The sequence below is a fragment of the Myotis myotis genome, unplaced genomic scaffold (genome assembly GCF_014108235.1).
Source record: "Myotis myotis isolate mMyoMyo1 unplaced genomic scaffold, mMyoMyo1.p scaffold_m19_p_1, whole genome shotgun sequence".
NCBI lineage: Eukaryota > Metazoa > Chordata > Mammalia > Chiroptera > Vespertilionidae > Myotis > Myotis myotis.
Window position 1 is genome coordinate 65,825,318 of NW_023416313.1, and position 6,675 is coordinate 65,831,992.

The 6,675-nt window shown below is 41.0% G+C and overlaps 1 pseudogene; it reads right to left on the reverse strand.

The window, feature by feature from the left end:
• Positions 1–2,279: 2,279 nt before the first annotated feature.
• On the reverse strand, positions 2,280–3,008 carry LOC118654374 (annotated as a pseudogene).
• Between the last annotated feature and the right edge of the window lie 3,667 nt (positions 3,009–6,675).

The following is a 6,675-nucleotide window of genomic DNA, read 5'->3' on the forward strand; positions in this document are numbered from 1 at the left end:
CTTGCTGTCTACTTCTCCATAGTTTCTACTACATCTTTGCCCTACTGTGGACAATGTGTGTTCTGCCATCTGTAGACAGTCCCACTTTTCCCAAATAGCTCTGTAACCCAGCCTAACAATGGTTAGTGTGGCCCATATTGTCAGGTGAACTTAGTTTAGAAGGCCAAATGTATTAATTGAGAACTCTGAAAGTTTCCAAAATGCTCTAAACATCAATCTATCCATGTATCAAATAGGAATGACCATACCTCCTCATAAAGTTGCTGTGAAAAATAAGTAAGATAATTTAGGCTTAGTCTATCACAAACCTGATCTATAATTACTGTTCAATTTACTATAAATTGTTACTATTATTATAATTAGTATTACTATTATATATAGTATATATTAGTATATTTAGCAATATTACACATATTACTATTATTACATATGCACATTTTAAATCTTCTCAACTACTTAGTGGTATCCAGAAAATAGTTCTCAGTTCAAGCTGAAATGTTTGAAAATTTAATTGACCACTTCGTGTTTCATCTATACTATCAAATGCAGGGCCCTAAATAACACTGTAGGAGCCCTAACCGGTTTGGCTCAGTGGATAGAGCGTCAGCCTGCGGACTGAAGGGTCCCGGGTTCGATTTCGGTCAAGGGCATGTACCTTGGTTTTGCGCACATCCCCAGTAGGGGGTGTGCAGGAGGCAGCTGATCAATGTTTCTCTCTCATCGATGTTTCTAACTCTCTATCCCTCTCCCTTCCTCTCTGTAAAAAATCAATAAAATATATTTAAAAAATAAATAAATAACACTGTAGGAGAGTGGTCCCTCTGTTGAGTTTTTGGGGAAGTTTAGGTTTGTGTCCTATGACCACTGCAAGCGGCTTCATGTTTGTGCAACACTTTCTGGGGGTCAGGCTGAATCCATGCATTTTTCATCCTTATTTTACCTCTGCTTCCAACTATCACGCGAACCCCTTCCTGTCAGACCAGGCATCTCAGCAAGAAGAGCCAATGGACTGGAGTTACTAAGTTTTGAAACTGTTCTTTGGTTTAAGAACCCTCCCTGGGTCACTTGTTCTGCCCTCAGACTGTGCTGGTTGTTACCCCATGTCTTCCATGCGGATTGGTCTCCCTTCACATTTTCAAGAGAGATGAAGCAGTTTTAAAGTAAATTATTTGCATCTAGTGTAAGTGATTCTTTTATTGTTAAGATCATTATTTTTTTTCTGGAGTAATTTCTCTATATATCTTGGTATAAAAATCTATATACCAGATTTAGTAACCTCTCATCTCTAAGATGTGTGCAAAGGGATTCGGAATACACAGACCTTCAGTTTTACAGAGAACAGGGCAGGACCGAGTCTTTCACTGGTTCTTACGCTACACTGAAGGGCTCTCCTTCCTCCCTATCATCACTATTCTCCTATGTAGGATGAAAACGTCAAAATCAGGTTCTGTCCCCAACTCTGTTCCTCTCTAGCACTTGGGTATAATGGATCAGTGAACTCTGCAAAGCCAATGCCTAGCTCTTCTCCTGGAAATGATACAGTAATTCCATACAAAAAAAACTTGAATGTAATGGAAGTCCTGTCATTGGCCAGAAAACCACCTCATCTCCAGGATTGTCACTTATGAACACATGAGGTGGCAATAGTCCTTTTATGGATTTCTTCCTAAGCAAGTAGAAAGAAAAAGTTGTACTATGTAATCGTAGGCAACTCATTATACTTAAGCAAATGAGAACACTGATCTCAAAGAATAAGAATTGTTGTGGGTGTCAACAAAGTAGGAATTAGAGGCTCTAAAAAGGATCTGGTCTTGATTGCTTTCAGAGGATCAGTGCAGAATCATGCAAATGGAGACACACTAAATTTTTTGAATTTAATAATGACAGCAAGAACTAAAAGACACAGGCCCAACTACTTAAACAGATTCTTTACAATGACAAGAATGTGTCCTTATGATTCCAAAGCTATTGAAGTTTATATTTTAGCCACCCATAGAATACTTAGATTCTCAACTTTCCACATTCCATTTGTCTGTTAATTTTTTGTGAAATTTGCATTGGAGAAAACCAGCGAGAGCAAGGTTCTATATTCAGTGATTTCTTTTTTTTTTTTTTTTAGTTTAAATGCATTTTATTTTTAGACAACCTAGATGACATGCTTTTCTTAAAAATAATTCCTCTGCTCCAAATAAATTAAGGTCAAGATAAATGAAGTGCTCAGTATACCATCCATATGATTTGTCCTGTTGTGGTGTGTGGAGAAAAACAGCAGACAGTTACTATGACAGGTGATAGGTCCAAATTGCCAGATTGTTAATGTTTTTTTCCATTTATGAACCATCCTTAAAGAGAATCATATATGGGTCACACCATCCTCACATAGTCCAGCAGAGCAACCAGGCCATCTGGATTCATATCTTCACCAATACAGAAATGGCAGTTCTGAAATCAGCAAGGATGTACTGGATTTGTTCTGTAGCCTTGTCATAAAAGTTTTTACTCTTGCAGGTCTCTGTTGTTTTTGTTTTTGTTGTTATTGTTTTAGAGAAAAAGGAAGATAAAAGAAGAGAGAGAGAAACATCATTGTGGGAGCTGAACGTTGATCGGCGGCCTCCTTCATGCCCCCTACAGGGGCTGGAGCCCGCAACCAGGGGGCATGTGCCCTAACTGGGAATCTCCATGCACCAGACAATGCCCAACCAATTGAGCCACACTGGCCAGGGCATTGATTGATTTCAGGTCATCCTTGATGTACTTCTTGTAGGCTTCTTTTAGCTTCCTGCACATGATGGTTCCTGATAATATCGACACCAGTGATGACTGTGCTCTCTGTACTTTTGCCCTCGTGGCCTTTCGCAGTAGCATTTCCACTAATTAGCGAGTCCTCACTGTTACCCTCAGCTTTAGTGACCATCTTTGACTCTGCCTCCCAGGCACAGCTAGACTGAGGTCTCCCGTATCTTGTAGATGTCGGACAACATCTCTTCACAGCAGATGAGGTCCTAGTAGATGATCCTGATGGCAGCTGTGGGAGGACAACAGCTGTGTTAGCTTAGCAAGAACCCTGAACTGTGTGGCTGGAACAGTGCCATGGGATGAGAGGGGGCACAGGTGGGAAAGTTTCACTGATTTTTTGAGTTGGGTGAATTTTACCCTTGAAAAGATAAGGTACTATTTTTAATAAATGTAAATATTAGTGATACCACATGTTAAATTCTCATGTACAAGTGAAGTTCATTTATTTTCATTTTTATAGTAATGATATGATTATATGTGATTGTGTATATATATATATTTATATACATTTTTTATATATATTTATATATATTTATTTATATATATTTATATATATTTATTTATATATCTACACTAATAAAAGAGAAACATGGTAATTGGCATACGACCGCTACCCTTTTCATTGGCTAATCAGCGTGATATGCAAATTAACTGTCAGCCAAGATGGCGGCCGGCAGCCAGGCAGCTTGAAACTAACATGAGACTTGCTTGCCTCAGTGACGGAGGAAACCAACTTTCCTGCTGCAGGCCTCTGAGCAGGCAGTTTAAGAAACATTGTAACAAATACCGCCGGACTTCAGCCAGCAGATTCGTAACATTGTAAGCAAAGGCCAGAAACCTACTTTCAGCCACGCGGAGGCCTAAGAGCTGGAGCCAATCCTCAAGGTAAAGCTGGCCCAGAATAAAAAAAAAAGAAAAGAAAAAAAGGAGTGGTTGGGAACTTCAGTCACTCCCAGCCTGAAAACAGCCCTCAGCCCCTCACCCTGACTGGCCAGGCACCCCAGTGGGGACCCCCACCCTGATCCAGGACACCCTTCAGGGCAAACCAGCCAGCCCCACCCATGCACCAGGCCTCTACCCTATATAGTAAAAGGGTAATATGCCTCCCAGCACCAGGATCAGCATGACAGGGGGCAGCGCCCAAACCCTCTGATGGCCCTGCGGCTCTGTGTGTGACAGGGGGCGGGGCCCCAACCCCCTGAGCAACCCTGCTCTGTGCCTGATAGGGGGGAGCTCTCCAACCCCCCCCCCCCCACGGGCCCTGCTCTGTGTGTGATGGGGTAGAGCCATAACCTCCCCATCGGCCCTGCCCTGAGTGTGAGAGTGGCGGCACCCCAACCCCCTGATCGGCCCTGTTCTGTGGGTGATAGAGGGTGGTGCCCCAACCCCCTGATTGGCCCTGCTCTGTGCGTGACAGGGGGTGGCGCCACAACCTCCCCATTGACCCTTCCTTGAGTGTGACAGGGGACGGTGCCCCAACCCTCGCATCGGCCCTACCCTGAGCGTGACTGAGGGTGGCATCACAACCTCCTAATCTGCCCTGCTCTGTGCATGATGGGGCGGTACCCCAACTCCCCAATTGGCCCTGCTCTGAGCCCGACCAGGGGCTGCACCTAGGGATTGGGCCTGCCCTCTGCCAACTGGGAGCAGGCCTAAGCCAGCAGGTCGTTATCTCCCAAGGGGTCCCAGACTGCGAGAGGGCACAGGCCGGGCTGAGGGACCCCCCTCCCCCCCAAGTGCACAAATTTTTGTGCACCGGGCCTCTAGTATGTATATATATTTATATATATATTTACATATATATTTTATACTAATGATATGATTATATGTATATATGTATGTATATATAATTCAATTTAACTGAAAATTAGTGCAACAGATCCAATCACATAAATGACATAGGATCTCACCCATACTCTTTTATCTTTTTAGAGTTGGAAGATGACTGTTCTCATGTATTACAATTGCGTTCTCTAATTATTCATATTTGATAAAGAGACATAAAGTTAAATTAAGAAGACCTTTTGCTTCATCATTTTCACTTACACATTTATAAATCATTGTAAGGTCCAAGATGAAAGGATTCCACAGCTGACACTTGTCACTGACACAGATTTGGGGAGCCAGTGACAATGCATCTCTGTTAATGGTTTAACCTCTTGCACTGTGTTTCTACCAAAGGAAATACAGTTTTCAGCTTGAAGTATGAGGAGGATGGAGAAAAGCAACAATGAGCCTAACTCCTAAAGAAAAGCTCAGGCAGTGCTTTAGCGGAGAAATGGCCCCATTAGCCTCTGTAGGGGCTGCTCTCCAGACTAGGGCTGCCTTCGAGTTTTGTGTGACCCCTTGCCTCCAGGCACCCCTGTCTTCACCTCAGGATGAACTATTACAACAGTTTCTGAGACATTTAAAAGAGAAATTACAAAAAGTACCACTTGCTCCTTTTTATAATTGTTTAAAGAGAAACAAATAGAAGACAACAAAATTCTTTGTCAGTTACTTGAGTTAGCGATGCTGGGCAGACCTTCCGTTCCGACCTTTCAGAAAAATAGCTAAGGAAAGGGAAGATTTTCCCTTTCCCGTTCAGCAGGAAATAGAAGAAAAAGCACCCTGCTTTCATGAAACACGAATCTCAAGAAAAATATTTCTTCCCTGGGTTATTTATTTTCAAATTATAAAGTGAGTTAAGAAAAAGAAAATGATAATACACACACACACACACACATATAACATAGTATATGTCATGTAGATGTATATACATATCTTACACATTCACACTAGTAAACACTCTCATACTTCCCTGGTTTCACCACTATTTTCTTTGCTTCATCTCTTTGAAATCATAACAGTATCAGAGATGGTCATAAAATCATCCAATATGTTTCCTTGCTAAAGAGAAGTTGTTCTCCATACTATGTTTTTTAATTCTTTGCCCACTTTATGTTTAAATCACTCAGCCACAGGGAGTTCCCTTGAAAAAGTGTCCCATAGGCTGATACATTAGTGTACACAGATGTCCCATGATTCTAATCTAAATTTTCTTTTATGTGATTCTATTTGGCTGTTTCTAGTCCTGCCTTATCTCTACTATCTTAAAATCTTCTTTAAGATGGTCAGTGCTTTCATCTATCAGGAGAGACTATAATTATAAAAGCATCCTAGTTGATCATTATTTCACTTGTTATACCTACCAAGTTGTTTGCGTTGCTCCATTTTAAAACACCCTACTTCCCCCTTAGTCATGTTTTGTGAGTTGGGTAAACTGGTCTCATTACTACAAATACTTATTCGTTAAATAATTTTGCTTTTGTTGTAATTTTAAATTGACTCTTATTTTAGAAATCTCTCAGATATTGACAGTCAGAAATGCCCATGCAGTTAGTTCAGCGGTTGTGGGTTCTTCGGCAATGGGAGCTAAGTCTTGCTTAGACTTTTATCCCTACTGCAGCACTTGTGTAAACAAGGTATTTAGTGAAACAGTTATTGAATGAAAGCAAAACCTTATCCCCTCAGCTTGAGAAGCAATTGAAAATATAGTGTTTGCTGTCAGAATTTTAAAGATCAAACCTGTTTCTTCCTGCAAAACTGGCCCTTGTGTGATATTTCATTTAGATTGTCTCCCATTTCATTGCTGCTGTATGGGATATCGCCTTAATAATTTCTGTTTATGTTCACTATTTCAACATTCTTTTTTCCTACATCGATGCTCATTGAAAGGTTTTGAGATAGTTTTGAGCAGTGCAATTAGAAAGGGGGACTAAGAATAAAATTGTGGGTCATACCAATTTTTTTTTTTTTTAAAAAGAGCCTCCTGGGAAAAGAAATAAGCAGACCCTGTACAGTCACATGGGTTAGCTTTCTAGCTTCTTTCTCTTTCTC